Source organism: Engystomops pustulosus, chromosome 4 (assembly GCF_040894005.1).
Source record: "Engystomops pustulosus chromosome 4, aEngPut4.maternal, whole genome shotgun sequence".
Lineage (NCBI taxonomy): Eukaryota > Metazoa > Chordata > Amphibia > Anura > Leptodactylidae > Engystomops > Engystomops pustulosus.
In genome coordinates, this window is record NC_092414.1 from 184,018,806 (window position 1) to 184,042,751 (window position 23,946).

Genomic DNA, 23,946 nt, shown 5'->3' on the forward strand with positions numbered 1-23,946 from the left:
AGGAGACACTGCAACACATAGTGATATGCGGAGCAGGGATTTTTATATGTTCATTGTTCTTTATTACACAATAATATTCTTATTCTGAATCCATCTTCCTTCTGTGTGAGATAGGATGAAGAGTAAACAGTAACACAGTCTTGCCTGAGGGTTTTAAGAAACTAGATTTCAGGTAGGAGCCGACAAGGAAATGCATAGTCTAGGGACAGCAGAGACGTCAGCGCGGCGCTGATACAGAGCATTGGAAAGGAGAAAAGAACACTGTGTATTCTCAGTTCAATAGCAACATACCCACGGGACAGGTAGGTAAATAGAGACACATACAGTTTGGAGTTCTGGGGTAGAGAGGTTGAATAGAGGCAACTAAATGTTGTAATACTTTCAAGGGCGTCTTGGTCAATCTGGGGAATCATTGGATATCTGAGTTCTTAGAACAGGTAACAGAACCGCTCAGAAATTTACTTGTACTATAATAATTAAGTACCGTAGTTGTCAGAATGATATATTATGAGGTTGGGAACAAGTCGCACCATAAAATATTGTCTACGTATGCGAAGACAAACCAACAACATGATAAGTGATCAATCAGATGGCAGAGGTCTAAGCGCCCCCTCTAATCCGCTGTTTGGAGTGGTTCTATCGTTCTTTGGGGGCCACCTCTTCTCAGTAGGCCGGTGACATCACATTCATTTGTTATGTGGCCTCGTTGATATCAGTCTTATTAAGGTGAATTGGGATGAACAGTAATTCCAACCATTGTACTATATGCTAGGTGTACTTGGTAGGAAGTAAATGGACCACATCACTTGTCTGTCATTGTGCTGATCCTGCAGTACCTCTTTAATAAATGGGTAAGAAAAGTAAGCAATCTAACAGCTTACCAGCTTGGAGGCTTTACCTATGTACCCCCTACCTCCTTCTCAATAAGCCTGTGTGTACCCTAAACATTATAATCACCATTCACTACATACCTCTTGTTATATGAGGCTTCATGCCCATGGCAAGTCTCCTGACTAGTGAGTTACCTTATGGCTTGCAAAGGCGTTCACCGTAGTTTTGTCCATATTACCTGTACCTCCGCTTGTGTTACCTGACCCTATTCTGTTTGTCCTGACCTTTGCCTGATTACCCTGTTGACTCTTAACCATTTACCTCGACCTTGAACTGTCCCTTGCTCATGCCTCTTCCTTTCTGGTGCCGTTTCTTTTGACTTGAACGTAACGATATGGCCGTATGGTGGTCTCACTATATTGAAGAACACATCCTCGTAAAGCTGACTTTCATATTTTACACTGAATCTTTTCTCCAACTACTGTATTTCTGTCGATGGAAAAGGAGCGGTGCCACAGGGGTTTGAGCTAAGTGATCTATCTTTTACGATACAATACAGCAAGATTGGAAGCCAGGAACAGAAAAAATCCTTACACTAGAAACATTTGAAGGCAGTCAGTCATATCATTTCTGATATCTTAAAATTTTATTTGACCACCCCCAGTGTCTGGTTTCTGTAGCATTTCATTGTTAATCATTAATGTCACATCTAGGGTCGTAACTTGAGGGGGTGCAGACGCTTCAGTCACAACTGGACCTAGAAGGCTTAGGGGCCCATAAGGTGGAACTTTCTTATATGAGAAGACTATTACTATAAACCGTACATTATAGTTAGGGGCCTGGCACAGACTTTGCACTGGGGCCCATCAGCTTCAACTGGTCACTTCCATTGTGATGTCCTTTGGAGGTAACAAAATTACTTGTATACATAACTAGTTAATGGCCACAATACAACCACAAAATTAAAGTTAAGCACGCTGGAGCATAAAGTATACAGGGCGCAGTATGTGCAACTTGAAAATACCGTTAGTATGAGCTTAGACTGACAACAATTGCTAGAATAAGAAGCCGCAGAGATCTTCAAATTCCATGGCCCATCAGCTTAAGTCAGTTTCTCTCTGTGATTTCCTTATCCTCAAGCAAAGCTGATGGCGACCACGTTGAAATCAATGGCACTTTAACACTCTGCAGTCTTCCGTCTTGTAAATCAGAGCGTGAAGCACATAGAAGCTTTAGGCACATGGTACTTACCTAATGCTTCAGGCCATACAATCGAGCTCCTGACATAATAAAACTAAAACATGTTTAAAGTTGCACAAACCCTTCAAATTATTAAGAGTTTTATCACAAAATGTTGGGGTCTTCAAAATGTTTTGATAACAGAAAAAAAAAAAAAATTAAGGATCCAGGATGGAAATAAAAGAAAAGCATACTCACCCTGTCTCCTGATCTCCAGTTTTCAGCAATGTGCCCAGACAGCAGATTCGAGGGAGGGGATCATGGGACTCATTTTGAACAATGAGTATCCTCCTTGGAGCACAGGACATCGCTTCCATTAACCATGGGAAGTCACTTCTTTTTTTTTCCCCATAGTCTGAGGAGGCCACTCATTGGCTGAAGCAGGTCCTGTAACCTTCCCTCAACATTTGGCAGAGCCCAGTGTTGGACACCACATACGCAGGGTCGGCTCCAGGTTTCAGTAGGTCCCTGAGTGACAGAGCCTCATTGGGGCCCTTTGCAGTGAACTCACTTGGCGGCATTAAAAATTCAGAAACTAATACAGTTCCCTAAAATATCCCCTAGTTCATCATCCCAAACAGCCCCCTCATGGTTATTTTGTATAAAGCGCCCCTCACCCCCTATAGATTCATTAAATACAGCCCCCCTTACCCCTAGGGATTCCTTATGTACAGCCTTATGTGGGCTCCCCCCCAGCAGCTATGAGCCCTGGCATTTGCCTGATATACCCACTGCTGGCGCCGGCCCTGCACATACTTACCCTGCTCTGGTTCTTTATATCTTCATCACTCTGGTACTTCCAGTTTTTAGTAATGTGTTGAGCCAGCAGTTTTGGGCCTATCCTGGGACTCATTTTGCACAATGAGTACCCTCCTCGGATCACAGGACTCATTTCCGTTTACCATGGAGACCATACATTGGCTGAAGCAGGTCCTATGAACAGCCTGAACCTTTGGCAAAGTGCAGTGGTGAAGTGGTGAAAACTGCATACTTACCTTGCCCTGTTTCTTGAGCCCCCCATCCCCAACTTTTGGCTAAGTGCAGTGTTTGAAACGCAGAGCAGGTTAAGGATGTTAAGGGTTCTGCAGAGCTCCAATGGGTGCTGCTTTCACTTCACAGGCCGGTAATGTCACGTTTAGAGATGAGCGAGCACTAAAATGCTCGAGTGCTCGTTATTCGAGACGAACTTTTCCAGATGCTCGAGTGCTCGTCTCGAATAACGAGCCCCATTGAAGTCAATGGGAGACTCGAGCATTTTTCAAAGGGACCATGGTTCGGGAATAAAATGTGTTAATTAATTGAAAAAGAATGTCTTCTGATAAGTTAGCAGATGTATGCAAACATCTGCAATCTATTCTTCACTGTTCCGCGCGTATATTATCTCCCGACAAGTTAGCAGATGTGAAGAACAGTGAAGAATAGAATAAAAACAGTGAACACAGGATCATTTAAGTGAAAAACACAGTGAAGAATAGATTACAGATGTTCGGCACATCTGCTTACTTGTCGGGAGATACGCTGTCCCGGGATACGCTGCTCTTCTTCCACTGAAGTCTCCCCGATGTCTCCGTGCCGCTCCCCGATGTCTCCGTGCCGCTCCACGATGTCTCCGTGCCGCTCCCCGATGTCTCCGTGCCCCGATGTCTCCGTGCCGCTCCGTGCCGCTGCCCGATGTCTCCGTGCTGCTCCCCGATGTCTCCGTGCCCCGATGTCTCCGTGCCGCTCCCCGATGTCTCCATGCCCTGATGTCTCCGTGCTGCTCCCCGATGTCTCCGTGCCGGTCCCCGATGTCTCCGTGCCCCGATGTCTCCGTGCCCCGATGTCTCCGCGCCGCTCCGTGCCGCTGCCCGATGTCTCCGTGCCGCTCCCCGATGTCTCCGTGCCGCTCCCCGATGTCTCCGTGCCGCTCCCCGATGTCTCCGTGCCCCCATGTCTCCGTGCCGCTCCACAATGTCTCCGTGCCGCTGCCCGATGTCTCCGTGCTGCTCCCCGGTGTCTCTGTGCTGCTCCCCGGTGTCTCTGTGCTGTTCCCCGTTGTCTCTGTCCTGCTCACCGTGTTCTTCAATGTGTTCTTCACACATATATATTGTTCTTCACATACTATTTTGTTCGCACCGTTCCGCGCGTATCTTCCGACAAGTAAGCAGATGTGCCGAACATCTGTAATCTATTCTTCACTGTGTTTTTCACTGTGTTTTTCACTTAAATGATCCTGTGTTCACTGTGTTCACTGTTTTTATTCTATTCTTCATTGTTCTTCACTGTGTTTTTTAAATTAAATGCTCGATCTCGAGCAGGGGAAATACTCGTCCGAGCAACGAGCCGTTTCGAGTACCTTAATACTCGAACGAGCATCAAGCTCGGACGAGTATACTCGCTCATCTCTAGTCACGTTCATTCCTCTCATTCCTTGCTGGTCAGTGCCATTCGAGTGATGGTCCTCAGCTGCAATACCAGAATTGCAGAAGACATTATCAATGTATTGTACAGGAACGTTGTGCTGTTTATTTCCCTTTAATATCAAAGTTTATAAACCAATCTAGTGACAGATTAATATAATAACTTCTGTAAACACAGGAAACGTATGGAGAGCAGTGCAGGAGTTCTGGCATTTCTCCACATTATGGGGCTGATGTAACATGCAATTTCCTTGTTATAAAGGTGCCAAAAAGGAAAGGTAAAAAGAATTTATTCAGTAAAAGGTGCAAAAGGGCACATACAGTCAACAGCCTAAGTTATCTGAAAACTAACAGAAGAGACCCCATGAAATCATTTAAAGGTAGCATGGCAGCCTGCATATTACAGCACACACACACCGGTATAGCTGCCAGTGGCAGTCAAAGGGTTAACCCCCGCAATTGGTGCCAGCACCAATAGCAGGTGTTACTGGTGGCTGTCTGCTAGAATATGCTGTCTGCCATGGGCCCATTGTAAAGTGCTACGGAATATGATGACACTATATTATTATTAATATAACATTAATAAGATTTTTTATTCATAAGGAAGGTTTTAATTTTTTAATGTGGCCGGCGGTGGCGGGCCGCTCTTTCTGTTAAATGTCCAGCCCCTTCCTGTGTACCCTGGCGAATCTTTGTGCCTCATAGCCTTAGAGAAAGCTTCTTCCTAATGCCCTGTGCTCGTGTTGTGAATTACCATTGTGACCCTGGTTCCGTTATTGACTCTGATCCTGTGCTGCCTGTCCTGACCACCTGCCTGTCCCCGACTACGATTCTGCTATACAATTTTGTCCTTTGCCTTGGCTGCCAATCACGTCTGTGGAGTGACCTGGTGGTATCACACTGCAGCAAGTCCAACTCGCTTTGTAAAAACCGGGTACCACTTAGAATCCACTCCAAGGTGTCGGCTTACGTCATCGTCCGCGGTGGTTCTGTGGGTCCGCTACCCCTGGTGCATGACACCTCTGACCATTGTACAGTAGGAAACTCTGATTTTCTTGTACAACTAGAGAGACACTTTGGTTGTTGGGTGACAACTCATGTGGTAGCTGTAATCAGAAAGCAGGTATCCTGAATGCAGGCCTAATACTGGACACAGGGGGCGCCACTGATAGTCTGTTCACAGCAGAGAGATCTAAACTCTATTGTCATCATCAGGATCTATGAACAGAAGGGCTGATGTCTCATGGCATAGATGTGCATTCAGCCATGTAGAAAACAATGACACTGACAATGATTGATGCCAAACAAGAGGAGTCTGAGTGAAGAACATGAAAATGATGAAAATTAATTTGAGTGGTGATTTAGCTGCTTCATCTTTCCTTCAGTTCAATGAATCTCAGGACAATGAACTTGGATATAGTGCAGCATGCATCCAGCCATTAGTGTTTGGTATTCACAGCATGTGACAAACACTTAGGTTTTAAGGTCATTTTTATATTCATATAGTTAATATATATTTTTTATGGTTTTAGCTATTATTAAAGAAATGTAGAGGATATCCATTGGCCTTATCTATTCAGCATTACATGCCGTTCTGGAACCTGTCAAACTTGAAAAATGCCCTTCGTGATGACATGTTCCCTTTAAAGACTGCTGTATCAGCTTTTTACAGCAGTCATCAAAGGGGTCTTCCCACAAAGCAGGATTATTGGTGGGAATCTCAGTGATGGGACCCCCACAGATCACTAGAAAGGGGGTGCGATAGGGTCTGATGTATCTCCATCACACCCATCGTAGCACCACCGAGACGGCTGGAGCAACCGGGGATGGAGCTGATAGAGATTTCCAAACACTGTACTCTGCCATCTCCATCAGCCATCTTGTAGGTACATCGGACCCCATCGCACCCCCTTTTTAGTGATCTGTGGGGGTCCCTTCACTGAGACCCCCAACAATCAGCCTGCTTTGTGGGAGAGGTGCAATAGGGGTACATTTGACTTGTGATCCATGGGGGTCCTATCACTGAGACTTCCACCGATCAGAAAGTTAGGCCCTAACTTGCTTTTTGGGAAAACCCCTTTTATAGCATAACCGTCACTTCAGATGATGTTTGATGTTGTGTGGGGGATGGTAAGTGTTTCGGGCACAAAAATGCATGCTATGACAAAGGGCTTTTTTTAACCCAAAACTCAGCTTGTCTGTATGTATGTAGTCAGTCTTTTAATGTAACCTAATAAAACAAAAAATAATTCAAGATTTTTGTTAGTTAGATAGCTGTAACTCCTTCAACTCCTACTTGGCTTACATGGCTATTTTTATATATTACCCATTTGTGGGCTCAGCATTTACACTTTTGTAGGCAGGATGCAGGTGAGTGCCTCTTGGGACCCTGCATTCTACTCCCAGGTGTCCAGAGGGGACGTTACATGAGTTTACGTTTTTTAAGTGTTGTTATATTAGATGTGTGTCTTGTTTAATTTAATAAAGAATTTTGTTTACCTTTCGGTTATGGGTTTACCTTGCTCTTTATGTGATTGTTGAAGACAATGACAAAAGAGAAATAGAAAAACGGCCTGGAAATTAACGTGAAAAATATATAAGGGATTCTAAGGGGTTAGGTCCCCATTTTATGCTTGGAGTCCCAAAAAATAACAAATCCTGTGATTTGTGTTTTAGAGAAAGTTATCAGGATACACAAATTAGGTGTTAGATGACATATTCAGCACTACTACATATCTGATATCCTAATGAAGAGATAAGTGACTATTCTGGGAACAGATATCTGTATTTTCATCCTTCATCATTTCACCAAATCCTTCAGAGTTTACAGATGTCAAGTATATTTTTATTCTGTACATTTGTATCGCTGAGTGACTTGAGAACAGTAATAAAAAGCGCTTCTCTCACTTCACCGCCTCTCATAACCCTCCATCTGTGTCTGGGCCTCCGATCCTCCATCTGTGTCTGGGCCTCCGATCCTCCATCTGTGTCTGGGCCTCCGATCCTCCATCTGTGTCTGGGCCTCCGATCCTCCATCTGTGTCTGGGCCTCCGATCCTCCATCTGTGTCTGGGCCTCCGATCCTCCATCTGTGTTTCGGCCTCCAATGTTCAAGTGGGAATTTTGTAAATCTTTGTAATTTTTCAATGATTCGGCTTCAACCATCGAAACTTTACAAAGGTCCTTTATTTATACCAGTGGTGACAAGCACCAACATCACAGGGCAGGATTTCTGGGGCATTGCCTGCAGTCATGGAAGGATAATATGTCTTCATTGTTAGCAAGTGCCAAAAACATCAAGCAAAAATTATTTTTTTCTCTAAATTAAATAATTAATTCCAATATGTATATCAATAAATATTAACCCTTAGAAGGGGTTTTCCAGGTATCCTGTAATGGGGTGAAGGAGGGTGGGGTGGAGAGGGGAAAGCACCAACAAATTATACTTGTACTACCCTCCACAAACTCCTGCATTGTGCTGGTCTGTGGCACTTACGACTTAAATGAATGAACTGGTAACCACGGGACCCACTTTGGCCAATCAGTAGCCTTCTTGTACCTTGGGATGTCACTTGTGGAATGAGAAGAAGTGAAGTGAGAGGAAGTGACATCCCGTGGTCCAAGGAGGCGGCTGATTGGCTGAGCCACCAAATGGAAACAGGAAGGAGAATGAGAGTTAACTGTAAGATGGAGCAGGATCACCACAATTGTTTGTTTTTTTTTTTCTGCCCTGCAGCTGTCACACAAGAAGTATTCAAGAATTTTTGTAAAACACCCTTAAAGTGAACCTGTCACCAGGAATGTGATTTTTAGCTGGTGACAGGTTCCAATATCCTGTGCTATACTGATTTTAAAATGTCAGCATTCTGAATCACTCCAGTAGTTTATATTAGTTTAATTTGTATTACCTGTCTCCCTGCCAGCAGTATGTGGTGAATCCCAGGGAGGGGCAACTGCAGCCTGTGTTTACCTAAGTCTCCTCAAAAGAACCACATCTGGATCGGGACCCAGAGGTTCCAACCCTTGTTGTAGGAGGTGGGGAAGTGTTAAAAAAAAGTCAGCTAGTTGTTCCCTAAGAGCTTTCCCATTTCTAGGGTTGTCATAGAATAGTTTTAACTTGATTCTCTGCAAGACTGACTTCAGCTACAATGTTACAAGGCAATCAAAGAACCTTATCACACTCCATCCAAACGACGTCCTGCCTGTTCTTTCCAACTTCTCACTCCAGCTCCATGGGTGGATGGTAAGAAATCGCCACTTAAGTACAGGGGCCTAACTGCCCCAAGTGTGTACCGGTGTGGGTATGGACAGCCAGGTTGATAAGTCTGCCTGACAGTCTGTGTGCCTATCCAATACAGTTGCCTTGGGTTAAACAAAAATAAAAATATTACACAACGGGGGCAATTCTCCGACCGTACCCAATTATCATTTGTTCGTGACCCTACAATATCTGTCTGTGGTAAGGATTCAAGAAATTCCGTAATAACTCTATTCCTTAGAGTAAAACAACTCTTATTGAGTTCCGTAACTCAACTATGTCCGTCTTCGATACGATCAGCCAAAAGGCCGGCCATATTTCCTATTTTATCATTGTCCCATATTGAATTTGCTCTAAACTCCTCAGCAAATAAAAAACTCACTGATATCAAGTAATAAAACGCTTATCACGGATCTCACCCAAGCCATAACAAACCTTACATCTCCGTTTGCCAAGTCGAAAGAGAAAAGATAATTTTCTAAATATAACTCTGCCTGCTCTGGTGGTGCTCGGCGGAGAATCGGAATGACTCGGAGCAGTAATTATTAATTTTTGGAGTAATAAAACATGTCATTTTACAGTGTGAGATCTGAGCCTAATTCAGGGATGTGTCTGATGAAGTGTCAGAGCAATTAAGGGAAATGTATGTATTGGGTAACAATCAGCTGGGATGTTCTCGCGCTAATCTTTTCACCAGATTTAACCCTTTGAGGGATGAACAGCATTTGGCTTATTCTTGGAGAGCAGCTGGATAAAGTTATTTCATGCTTTAATGTATTTGTGTTGTCGATAGGGGTCAATGAAAGCCTCTAAAAGGCATTAAAACATATAAAAGACAACTATATGGGATGAGGGATATGCAGGTAGTATCATCAAGAATGTCTTGTTCACATATATCCATGAACCAACCCCTTTATGTACATCGGTCAGACCTCTCTGGTAGCTAACATTGAAGCTTCCTGTTATATGACAGCAAGCAGAGATCTAGAAAACGGTGAGGAATTGATACAGAAAGTATACTGGAAAATTGTATAACTTTTCATTACACAAACAATATCAATTATTTGCTGAAAGTGGAAAACCCCATTAAGAATATTTACAAAGGGAAGGATGATAAGTTCTTTAAGGGACATTAGTCATTTAGTGCACCCCCTAGTTTGATATTGTTAGCATCTGTGTAACATACCCTTTTTTGGTGACAGGTTTCCTTGAAATTATCATGAGCACCATTGGTAAGAAGCAGGGGTGAAGAACATTGAGCCTCTTGCCTCAAGCAGCACCATCTACAGAAAGAGGGGGGAGCAGTCACCTGCAACAAAGCAGAACATGATACTAAAAAAAATAACTTGATATATTACTACTAAATGGGGTTGAGGGGTCGCCATTCGATAGCTTATCTGAGGCAGCAGAAAGTTGAGGTTCACCCCTGGTTTGCAGTATTTATTACACTGCACGACTTCTCATTTATGTAGACACCACTGAAGATGACTGACTGAAGATGTGAGACAACTGCTCATTTGTCCCTTTAGGGGCTTTGTATACGGAATTGTCATGCAGATTATCACATTCAATGTTATACTCCACTAGCTGCCCCATGTTTCATACATTATGCAAGTATATTATGCAGTAGCATCCTGCTATCTAGGTTTCAATGTCAAGAAAGTCATATAACCTGTTCTCGACAATCCTTCCTGCTTGGCTCTCATCACAAAGAAAACAAACTTTTTCAATTAAAACGTTTTAAACACATAATTTTTTTTAGAATATTCATAAAATGTTAGAATAAATTTATGAAAAACAAAATCTAGCCTCGGATAATCTGTTTTAATGTTTTTGAGGCATACAGTTTCTGATTGTGGGGTCGTCAGCTGCTATCGGAAGTCTTAGAGGGAGTGTTCTCTGAGAAAATTATATGCACATTCAGGAGAAAGAAAACTGTCTAAGACCCCCTGGTCACTGTTGGACGCTTTAAAGAAACTTGACAAGCAATGGTAACACCATGTTATATGTATATACGCTGATCGTATGTACTAGGATGGCTCTCAACATATATACTTAGCTTATACTGGCAGATGAAGGCAGTTTTCCTTCCATCTGCACAGTATACATCAAAAACTGTGCAAAAAGCTGCCTCCTGCTGAGCAACTTATACACTCAGCACAGGCCATTGAATGGGGGGGGGGCGGATGCAGCAGTATGGTATCCACTCCTGGCCTCCACTGAATGCTTACTAAGGAAAAGGCACTGGTCGAAACATCATACTGTATAAGATGGGATGCATCTGTGCCATACGTTGTAAGGACATGTCCAGGTGTGTCCTTACAAAGTATGGACAAACCTAGATGTGAACATAGCCTAAGGGTTGAAGACCAAGATTAACTTTTCTCCAAAATGAAGAGATTGCCAGAATATTAGTTGGCTGGGTGAGAAGTCTTTGATATAGACCTTGTGGTACCAGTTTGTGTAGGGAATCTTAAAGAGGCATGCAGATTCATTGTAAAGCAGTTTTTAGTACTGTAGATAAAGTTAAAGAGGTATTCAGACGAAGACAAGATTCTTAACTCAGGATACAAAATAACACACATTCTCAAATTCAGTGTTATCAACAAAAATACTGCATTACACAGATATAATTCCAACATGTCTCTATCAGTCCTGGTGCACACAATTTTGGTTTCCCCTGGACCCAACCCTGGATCTTCTGACTTTAGGGTCGGCAGACATCTTGTTCTTCTGTCTGACGCTGCACTGGATTCCTCTCTGCCTCCAGCCCCCACCCTTGCATTCCAGAATGAGCTCACACACTCATACACACTGACAAACAATACATTGGGGCTCATTTACTAAGGGGCCGCATCGCCTATTACCGATTTGCACAGTTTTTCCCTGAATTGGCCAGGGTTTTTGGCGCATGCAATCGGATTGTGTCGCATCTGCGCCGGCTTGCACGCGACGGAAATCGGGGGGGGGCATGGCTGTTGGAAAACCTGACGAATTCGGAAAAAACGCGGTATTTAAAAAAGAATTTGTGTCGCTTGACATGCATTTACATGCACCGAAGAGAAGAAGGTGAACTTCGGCGGACCTCAGCACAGCAGCGACATCTAGTGGACATCGGGCGCACGGACCTTAGTAAATCTCGGCAGAACCCGAATCCTCATCGGAGAACGCACCACTGGATCGCGACAGGGTAAGTAAATGAGCCCCATTGTGAGGAAAGTAAAGCTACAAGCTACAGGCAGATAAGGTCTTTATCCAGGGGAGGGGAGAGGAAGGGACACATTCAGCAGCGCTGTGTATGTTATAGTTGTTATAGTAGAGCTGAGAATGTCATGTGTAATATCCATGGGTCAGATACTGGTACATTGTTCAGAAGGTAAATAAAAGTGTGTATAAACCTGTTCCCTAGTATTCTTCCGGATTCTGATTCGTGTCTTCTGGAAATTCACTAAGGTAGTGCACCTGTTGTCCACCAGGTGTCGCTGCTGCGCTGAAGTCCGCCAAGGTCCGCCGGAGTTCACCAAGCTATGCTGGGTGCAGGTAAGTGCGTGTCAAGCAACAAATTTAAAAAACAAAAAATGGCGCTTTTTACGAATCCAGCGGGTTTTCCGACAGCCACCCCTCCCCCCCCTATTTCCGTCACGTGCATGCCGGCGCCGATGCGCCACAATCCGATCGCGTGCGCCAAAAACCGGGGGCAATTCGGCGCAAAACGGTAATTTTCGGCCAACCTGACGTAAAAACGCAATTCGAGCCCTTTGTAAATGACCCCCAATGTGTCTGCTTAGAGAGTCCCCACCCACACTCTGGAATCTTATACTGACGGTCTCTGAGTGATAGGAGCTAAAACAGCGATAACACTGAGTAAAATTGTAAAGTAAGAGGTTAAAAATTATATTTATTGTGTAAACATCGCTAGGGGGTTGAAATTTGAGAAATTTTGTTTCCTGGGTAAACCCTGTGAAGGAAAAACTTCAAGCCTCAAACATAAAAAATGACTTAGATAGCAGTTTAGTCTCACTTTATTAGACACCACCATGACAAATGGCACATGATAGGTGAAAGTATTCAGCTCAACAGTCTCTTATGATCAAGAGGCCGTGTACATTTTATTCTTTAGCAAATATACTCCAGACCGCACTAAACTTGTTGCATACCCCCTTAAAGGGACGTGTGTTATGGTTGTACCGTGTGTCACTCGGTTTGAAATGCATGGGGCAAATTTGGGGCAAAACTGCAACAAAATTAACAAAAGGATTTGCATAGGATCCATGGTTCATAATAAAATCTAATCAAAAACCGCATGCAATTCCACACGTAACTTCTAAAAATGATTGTGTGCATGTAGCCTTTGTATCTAAGGCTTTCACAATGAAAATCAACCAGAAGATTAACAATATGTTCCCTTGTAGTACAAGCTGGAAGTAAATACATTTGATGTAAAGATCCAAAACTACGAATATGTTTGTTCTCAAATCCCAGCGTGTTACCGATCAGTCAGTACTTCCAGATGTTATCATTTCTTGTAGGAAAAAAAATGATCATACCACATAAATTGCCGACATAATAAGCGCCAATCACATGTAGAACAATTCTTATATAATGCTTCTTCTAAGGGATTTGCAGTCAGGGTATAACAGCATGAAGCTTGTAGATTTCTTTGCATTGTATATGAAAAAGATAAGAATTATCACACTCGACTGTGACAGAGTGATGAGAAGAATCCACATAATTAGGACCAAAGTTGTATATTGTTGCCCAGCAGTGCGCCATAATACAGAGAGTACTGCCGAGTAGTGTTTTATACTCATCATACTTTTTACCGGAACAGTGTGAACGCAAGACGATACATTAACTGGATCCAAAGCGTCAACTAAAGTGACCTAATCTAGGAGTAACCAGTCCTAACCCCAAATCCATGCAAAGTTAATAGGGCACCATAGTATCATTTAGAATGAGCCCCCAGCGAGATTATGGCGCTAACCATGTCTACATGAAGAAACAGCAGAAAGCCAACTCACCATAGAGATCCACTTCACAATCTTCCAGGTGCACGGAGATGACGTGTAAGCCCTCACTAAGTAGCACTACAAGGAACAACTAACTCCAGCACGCCCACGGAAGGTGTTTTTAAAAACTCTTTTCCTTTTTTTTGTCATCATAAAAACCAGCATGGGCATAAAAAAACCATAAAGACAACATCAATTGAGCAACGCGTTTCGTACTCAAGACTTGAGGGTGAAATGCGTTGGTCGAATGGTTACCCAGAGGCATAACAGAGAACAAGGGACACATATACAGGTATAGTCAGCCATGACTAAGAACGGGGTTACCATTTGAAATGCGTTGGCCAATAACACACTTGTATTTTAACCTTATGGCTAAATAAAGCTGGAGTTGCCTTGGACATGGCTGGATATGGAATTTGTTTTCCCTGTGCAAAAATGCTGCTGCCCCCACAGAAGGGTGTTCTGTGGCTTGTCAGGCTCCCCATAAGGGCTTGAGGTGAGCTGGACTCGTTGCTATTTACACATATACAGGTATACACAGGCCAATGGTGGACACCACCCGAAACGTGTTTCACAAGCTTACTGAGATCTATCTGTTATATATATTTAGCTATTTTGACCTTTTCTGTGTATATTGTCTTTTTGAAAGGATTTTCATGTATTTTAGTTGTTGTTTCCTCTCTCCTTCTCTCCTTCTCTTAGGTAAATCTAAAGTGGGTAAGGTCCAATTGTACTATTAGAGACAAGTGAATCTGTTTGTATAACCCCTGAGGAAGCATGAGCACGCAAAAAGTGTGTTGGGGAACCTCGCCTTCATCATAGGAGACAGCATGCTGTGGTTAAGACTTTTTATCAGTAATATGATTTGCGGTTCGAGTATTTCTGTGGGCTTATGATATTTTACTGATATATGGCACTTGCAGTTTATATATTATATCAGGTCACAGTATACCGGTGTGCTCTAACATATTATTCTGCAGTCCCTAGGTTGAATGCTGGGGCACAATACATGTATTTCTGGAACCCCCAAGGTTTAGGAAATATTTATCATTATATAAGTTTTTAGTGTTTTTGATAAATGTGGGCCACTGTGACAATCTCACACAGTCTAAGTGATGCTATCCAATGGCCCTGACACTGGAGTAAATCATCACCTTAGGCTACATTCGCTTGTGGTGAATTGCTAAAGTAGGACTTTAGTTGATCCCTTGGCCAAACTCAATTTTTGAAGAAGCAATCTTGGTAGGACAACCCCTTATTTCTAAATCAGTCCTATACATGGCTATAAGCGTAAGATATTTCTAAATTTCACTTGTGGTGAAATGTTGATTACTTTATGTGGATTATACAGTATCTAATCTCTTGTGGATAGGATTAATTAAAGATCCGAGATGCATATTGCTTAAGAGTCAGTGAAAATGATATAACGATCCTCGGTGTGAATCAGAAGATGACTTCAAGAACCATTTTATTGTAATAGTATTTCCTCCTCTCCCCATTTAATTTTTTAATCTACACTTTGTCATTTGTTCTGCGTCACTAGAGGATTCAATGACAATGTTTACAGCTTTATTTGTATTCCAAGTGATTTGTACCGTTCCAAAACAAATACGGGCAGCAGGATAGACAGGAACATTGCCTTCAGTAAACTGCTTCTTGCCGCTCGCAGGTGTCTTGTGATGACATAGATGGATGAAGTCTATTTCTTGGACTTCCAGAGCATGACCCATATATCAAAATCTTAGACATGCAATGTGGGTGTGAAGACCATAAAGTTTTGGCAGAAGACCTTGACATTCAGTGATGCAACAAAGCAACAATGTCAGCTAGAGGTCATAGTCTGTGCCAAGGTTTGGGGTTGGCAACGGTCAAACTGTTGATAGCTTGAAAGTTTATCCAACCAACTTGATGGTACCTGATCCATTGATCGCCCTTTTCTGTAACTTTTACCCAACTTGATGCCGAGCTTTGAGCCCAGTCACACTTGTCTGACACCTCCTTGCTAAAAGGTTGTCTTCAATTGCTACCATGACTTCTGATGAAGTACCTGGCCTATGGGATATTATTCAAGACAAGACTAGAGATGGTATCCTAGCATATCTCAGACATCTTCTCCGTCCCAATGAATTTTATGTTCCTTTACAACATGAAATTGCTTAATCTCCCTGAATATAGAATAGACTCTGTCTCTGTCCTGGCTGGTAGGTCGTTAATGGTTTGTGGGCTTCATGATAGGATCTCCTTAAACTGGCCATATCAATGGCCATTTAGATAAAGTATAAGCAAAGTACAAACATTATTTGCAGGAACACTAAATTATATATTTACTTTCGGCCAAGTCAGTCCTCAAGACATCATTACGGAGTAGCTGTCTAAGCCGAGTCACGCATCATGTGCTGAATATGTTCCACAAAGCTCAATAGATTTTTTTGGAGAATGCTTTAAGTTAACCTTTTCAGAGGAATGAGAGAAATATGACATGAACGAGTCTAGAGGTGGCCAATAAACCATGGAGTCTATGATTGCTATTTCTTGACAATACCCTAGCCAGTCCCTGGTCGACATTGAAAGGAACATGAACTCTAGGAGAACACAAAAGATGGGAACAAGTACATGATCAAAAAGCAAAAGATTCTTCAACTATACGGAAGAGATACAATTGAATTACACGGGCAGAGACTTTTACTGACAGGTGAGAGTGAATTGGACAGGGAAACTTCATAATGAGAAAAGCTGAATCGAAAATTTCCATTAGATAAAGTTAACTGTGGAAAAAGAACCAGATGTTTGAAGATCTTAAGCACATCAAAGAATTTGGAGGCGGGAGTACCGTTCCATAACCAGATTTTTGCAACTTATTTTAATATACAGGCCACCTTATTTACTGAGATGTGTTGTCAGGGTATATCACCATCATCATTATACTGAGGAAACAAGCAGGAGGTATTACCTAGGCATTTTATGTACAAGTCATCCTCACCTCAGGAGGTTTTTTACAGCTGTCGTCTCTGAGTTTCTTGAAACTTACAAATTAATGGGTTTAACAAAGTTCTAAAGATTCATGACTAGAGATGAGCGAGTATACTCGTCTGAGCTTGATGCTCGTTCGAGTATTAGCATACTCGAAATGGCTCTTTGCTTGGACGAGTATCTCGCCGGCTCGATATCGAGCATTTACTTAACGAAACACAGTGAAGAACTGTGAAGAACACAATGAAAACAGTGAACACAGCGAACACAGGATCATTTAAGTGAAGAACACAGTGAAGAACACATTGCAGATGTTTCCGTACATCTGCTAACTAATCCGAAGAGACGAGTGCCGAACGGTGTTCTTCACAATAGTAAGTGAAGAACAATATGTGTGAAGAACACATTGCAGGTGTTTCCATACATCTGCATTGTGTTCTTCACACATAACATAGGGATAAAGACATGAGTCAGAGAATAATGGGGCAGATTTACTTACCCGGTCCATTCGCGATCCAGCGGCGCATTCTCTGCGGTGGATTCGGGTCCGGCCAGGCAGTTCCTCTGACGTCCACCAGGTGGCGCTGCTGCGCTGAAGAGCATCGGAACGCACTGGAGTTCACCGAGCCATCGTGGGTGAAGGTAAGCACGTATCCCACGACACTTTTTTTTTTTTAAATGCGGCAGTTTTTCCGAATCCGTCGGGTTTTCGTTTGGCCACGCCCCTGATTTCCGTCGCATGCATGCCAGCGCCGTTGCACCACAATCCGATCGCGTGCGCCAAAAACCCGGGGCAATACAGGGAAAATCGTCGCAAATCAGAAATATTCAGGTAACACGTCTGGAAAACGCAAATCGGGCCCTTAGTTAATGACCCCCAATGTTTCAGCTCTCTGATTAGACTTTCCAAGGGCTGTCTGTAAAGAGTCCACAAAATGAGGTCATGGTCCAGACAGATTGAGTAAAAGAACCAACATGAACCTTGGAAGTACAAAACGGTCTGTAAAGAGTTACAGGGGTTTTTCCATGGAAGAGATTTCTCAATTTTTAATCCCCTAGTGATGTTTACACAGTAAAGATAATTTTTAACCCATTACTTTGCAATTTTAGTCAGTTTTGTTGTTGTTTTTGGTCCTATCACTCCTTTGACAGGTCAGAAAGCAGAGTGCGTGCAGGGACTCTCTAACTCTAAGCAGACACTTCATGATTCCTCCAGTGCTATGAGATGCTGTGTGCTGACAATGTACTTAGTTTATCTACACTTTTATTGAACTTCATAACATCCTACTAGCATTTGACACATAGAAAATGAGATGAGACAGATCAAAGTTGAGGGATGATGAGATCCATGAGATGGATATAAAACCCAATGACACTCTCAGCTCTTCTAACTAACCTAATCAGTAAGTCACAGTGTCAGCTCTGCTCCCTCACCTATTCAATAAAACACAGAGTTAGCTCTGCTATATGCTTCCCTCCTCCCCTTATCTTGTCTTTAGCTAGTCGAGTAAGTACGCTGCTGCTTGCTGGCAGGAAGTGCCTGCGTCTGAGCTGGTCTTGTAATGAAAATGGAGTGGCAGAAGGCAGAGAGCACTGCGGTGTGCAGACAAGAAAAGCTATTCATGAGAAACCATAGTCAGATTTATGGTTGGATCCTGGGGGAACTAACATTGTAAACACCAGAACTGATGAGACAGGTTGTAATTATATCTGTGCAGTGCTGTATTTTTGTTAATAACAGTAAATTACAGAATGTGTGATTTTGTTATCCAGACTATATTTAAGTATCTCGTCTTCATGGGAATATCCCTTTAAGTCACTTCATCAGCTTCTCCTTATCTCTCAGCTGTCTGTGCATAGGGAAAAGAAGGAAATAAAATATATTAAAAAGTTTATTATTACTATCTGCACTATTGATTAATGTAATTTCATTAAAAGTTTTGTTATGCTTTAACCAAGGCTTTGCGCTACAGATATGAGTATTTTTAGGCAATGAAATTTGTTAGGGCATTTTGTCATTTTTACTGGAAAAAAGTCTTTCATTATGGATTTCATCATCTGTAATTTTACGGACTCCATAATGGAGGCTCCTTAGAGGCCCTACGATGCAGATATGTGCATAGCCTATAATACTGGGGCCTGCAGCCACCACTAGGGGACCACATCTTTATTTACAAAGCTGGTACTGTACAGTGGGAGCAGTGTTACAGATTTTGTTCTATATTTTCATAATAGTTTTTTGAGATACAAAGGGGCACATTTACTTACCCTTCCCGTTGACGTCGCTGATCCAGAATGTTCGACGAGGATTCGGAGCTGCCGAAGATCGTGCGTCCAATAACCTGCATGTGTCGCTTCCCCGCTGAGGTCCACCACAGTTCACCATTTTCTCAAGTGCTGATCTTGCGATACAATTTTAAAAGTTAAATTCCTTGGTTTGTCTGAATCAGTCGGGTTATCCGACGGCAACGCCCACGATTTGTGTCGCATGAAAGCCGGTGCCGATGCGCCATAATCCGATTGCCTACGCCAAAAATCCAGGGGCAAATCAGGGCAAATGGGAAAAAATTGCGAACCCCAAAGGAAATGCGTCCGACAGACCCTTAGTAAATGTGCCCCAAAGAGTCTTATTCACATCACATCCACATAGATATTATTATGTGCACCTTTAAAACCAGAAAAAAATATTATGTGAAGTGACTTTTTTCTTATATTGCATCTGAAAGGATTCACATCCTATTCCAGATAACATGATTAGGATGTGTTAGCTGTAGAGATCAGTGGACCTGTAGTTTCAGGTCTTCCAAATTGGCGACACAACAGCCAATCCAGCAAATTGATGGCTATTTCTACTACCCATGGCCATGATTGCTGTCCCCCTGGCCAATCATGGTCATGGCTAGTAGCAAGGAGGGTCAATTTGGCAGATTGGCTGTTCAGTCGCCAAACGGCAATACGTCTGGGTCTCTTGGCTCAACCTAAACGCCAAACCCAAGCTTAAACTACGTATCTGCTTATCTCTCGTTAGCTGTAAATTATTCTCATACATTTATTGTAAATTTATAGCAGGTACTTTTTGCAAATGACATAAATGTAGAACTGGTGCTATTTAAATTTTCTTGAGATTAAAAAAAGGAAACTTTTGGATTTTAACAAAACTTTTGGTCATTTACAAAATCTGCGAAAAACAAATATTTGACATGTACAACATTGAATTAACCACATATGAAAGACACAAGACAATAGCTGCTAAAGTTTCTACAGCTACTACTTGTGTAGTACAAAGGATACAGTAAGGTACAATAAATTCCTACCTCCGGAACATTTTGGAAGCACAGCGAGTGACAATTGAAACTTAACATTGTTAGGATTTACTGTTCCACGTCCAGGCTTTGCTGACTGTTCAGATCTACATGGTGCATTACATTGCAGCAAATTACAATTACAGAGAGACGTTGCCCAGTTTATATCATCAGCGACTTACAGAATAAAGCTATAAATAGAGGGATCTGCATCTCCAGACTTTGCCAAGTAATGTCATCGCTTATTAAGATGTGGATAGACAAGGTGAGCGTTTCCATTGCAGCAAAGATGTATAAAGCCCAAGCCCTTATATCTGGGCTAATCAGGTATAAGAATATAGATTGCTCATTACTTCGGAGATTATACAATCATCAGTCAGGTAACTGTGGATTCATGGAAAATTTTGGCTTAAAAGTCCAGTCTGACTAACTATTCAGGACTAGATACATTTATAGGACTTTTGTAAAGCTCAATATGCCACGACAAGTGATAAGTCCCAGACTGGATCTGACAGTATTTTTTATCCAGATTAAACTTTCATTTCTATCAGCTATAGTCTTTAGGCCCAAAAGATCTTAGGGACTTTTATTGGTCCATACTTTGAAAACATACTATAAGTGTTCTGCTACATGTTGCCTCTATATTGAAATCAAGATAGAGATGAAGGCGGCACAGTGAAGTCAACAGGATTTATAATCCAATGTGGGTGCAAGCTCAGGGGGTTCGACTCCAAGCCCCAAGGGTATCCAGAATTTACAAGCAAAAGATGGCTACTTGAAAATGGCTTCACTGGGGCAGATTAACTTACCCGGTCCAGTTGCGATCCCACGGCGTGTTGTCCGACGAGGATTCTTTTTTTAAATTCTGCGGTTCATCCGAATCCGTCGGGTTTTCCAACAGCAACGCCCCGCCCCCCCATTTCTGTTGCGGCGTCGCTGCACCACAATCCCATCGCGTGCGCCAAAACCCGGGTTAATTCAGCGCAAAACGGCGCAAATCGGAAATATTTGGGAAAACCCTACGGAATCACGGCCACAAGACCCTTAGTAAATCTGCCCAACTGAGTTAGCCGAAACTTTGCACTGTATTTACCACTTGTGAATCAATAAATACTGAACGTTACGGAGTGCTGCTCTTTTGCTTGCCTCTATATTGAAATGTATTATTTTGTATTTTTCCATAGGAGCAGTGTTTGTTTAGGGGATAGACTCCCTAAAGTACTGAGTTTGCTCTAATAACCAGAGTTTTAAAGGGGGTCTACCACCTCACAACCCATCCACCAATACATTTAGAACAGTGTGAAGCACTGTAAAAGTTTTCCAGACATATCTTTTTCTATTTCCATTTTAGAGAAAGTGTATTTTTAGTTTTATCTTTATGCAAAATTAGCTTCTCAGTACAAGAGGAACAAGACCATGTTTGTAGGTGCACCTGTTTTTTGTTTCAATGCTTTGAAGAAACTCCACTTTCAACAACAAAACCAATTGGTGCGCCAGAAGCCCCAGCATGGCAACTTTTCTTGTGAAATGATAAGATAATTTGCATAAAAATACTTATAGACTCAAAATATATATTATGCCGCTGAAAAACAAGACAAGTATCTTTTGAAAGCTAGAAAGTGTCCTAGACCGTGCTGTTATCAGAAGTAGATGTGATGGTAGATTCCTCCTGCTGCCTCTGCCCTAATCTGTAATGTAATAATCCTGGAACATAAACTAACTTGTTAAAAATTTTATTTAAGTAATATGTAAATTAACTGCAGAGGCTACTGGGGTGTGTACTAGCCTGGCCGGGCACTGGGAGCTAAGGTTTCTCCACGCCCAAGTAGCCTCTGCAGTTAATTTACATATTACTCAAATAAAGTTTTTAACATGCTCGGTTCCAGGATAATTTTATTACAGATTAAGGCAGAGGCCAGAGGAGGAATCCACCATCAATTCTGATAATAGATTCCTCATGGTTGATTTCCTTTAAGGACTACAATAAGGACAATCTGGGCTCAACAAAAACCCATGGATGGGCTTCAGCTCCCTGTTCCAGCTGTACAGCTTCCATCCTGTGTTTACTCTTATGCTCGGACCTGAAGACCTGGGGGCCGCGTGACTGCTGCCAATACTGGCTTCGATGGTCATTCTATGAAGAGTATTATTTTGATATCACCATTCTTTCTCCTGAGACCAATGAGGCGAAGGAACATGGAGCTAAAGCAGATTGAGTAAATTTGAGTTCTTCTTACATACACTTATATATTTGCTTCTAGCATAGCATTAGATCTTTTTTTGTTCAGCTCATAGTACGTTTGCGGTATGGAAGGGCATTACTGGTGTATTATTCATTGTATTATTGTTTTATTCATCATTTATGTATTTTTCCCCATAGCAATGCTGGTAAATCATGGATCTATAAGTCTGGTATTAAAAGAGATAAAATAGCAATTTCTTCTTACATCCGGTATAGTGCAATGTTCTTCATTATTTTTCTTGCTTACAGTGCCGGCTTTGGGATATTTTACATTCGGGACCAAAGGGATAAAGTATAAATACAATATAAATATTTAGATAACAGGGATCGGATTTTATCACTATTCATTACTCAAATATAATGAAACATGTAGAAATGCTGTTATTATGGCGGCTGGTAGACCGCCTTGTGATGTATTTCTATAAATGTAGGTATTGAAAATTCTCATACACTATGTAAACTCTGCCTGTGGGCACTTTGTGAACTGGAACATAATGTTAATCTATTCTCTCTGGTGACCCTTCCTCTTGAGAGAAGATCTAATCCTATGTGGGAATTGTGTCATTCTTAGAATGACTGTCATTCTGTGCTAAGTATAAGGTTCCCGATAGTAACCGCTAAATGTCACATACTGTGCATAAGTTCTTCAGATTCCAACTGTGCTTGTTCTAAACAATGTCTAGAATTGTAACAGAAGTGTCTATCCCACTCAGTGGTGAACGCCAAGGTTTTTTTAATTTTTATTTTGGAATGATCCGCTACAAGGACACTTTTATGGCCACTTAAATCTTTATAGATATGTTTCTCGAGTCAAATCCCTATTTTGATCTCCTTTATATCCAGCAAGCAAAAATATTCCAAAGGAGGAATGATTGACAAGACGATCCATAAAACATCACTTTGAGTATTATCTGACTTTTGGTCTTTAGAGTCATCAGTAGGTCCTTTGTCAGATTAAAAGTCCCATACGGATAACCACAAAGCCCACCAAACCTGAAAATTTTAGGGGGAACAGAAGAGATGATTTGAGAGATGATCAGTGTGGTCCTTTTTTAACCCCTTGCTACCGATTTTTCCATTTTGCTCTTCAGGCTTCAGTTTTTTGCTTCCCTACTTTTAATTTTTTCATTTACCATTTGAGGTTTTTTTTTTTGCTTTGGCACCTTTTCAATATTCAATGTAATGTAGTGAAAAGCTGGAAAAAAATATTGAAAGATAGGGTCCATAGGTTTGTACTTAAGTTACAGAAACTGTATATTTTATCATTGTAGATCCAGATAAAAAAATATTTTTGCCCCAGGGACAATTGGAGTTTCAACATTTTTTCTGTAATTGGACCAAATGTTATCAATAAAGCTTCATTACAGACACTTTACAGCTGATTATTGCAGCCTGGTACTATAGTAATAGCATTCAGAGACTTAACCAGAGGTCACAGTGGGCAAGGAGGTCTGTCTTTAACTAGGGGTCATCTGTAAGTCGGGTGTCCTTAAGTAGGGGACCGCCTGTACAATGAAATTGATGAAAATATGCATTTGTACCATTTCCTTGAGTATTTTGTGTTTACAGCTTTCACTGTGCACACCAAACGGCACTTCCTCTTGATTGTTTGGGTCAGGAGGTCCATTGAGATACCACATTTATATGGGTTTTTAAATCTAAATCTCCTATACAAAAAAAAAAATTGTTTCACCATA

At 41.8% G+C, this 23,946-nt stretch overlaps 1 protein-coding gene across 3 annotated transcripts in view; it reads left to right on the forward strand.

Moving 5' to 3' along the window:
* LOC140127768 (substance-P receptor) overlaps nucleotides 1–23,946 on the forward strand; it is a 140,110-nt gene that overhangs the window by 41,282 nt on the left and 74,882 nt on the right. The gene's annotated exons all lie outside the window — the stretch shown is intronic.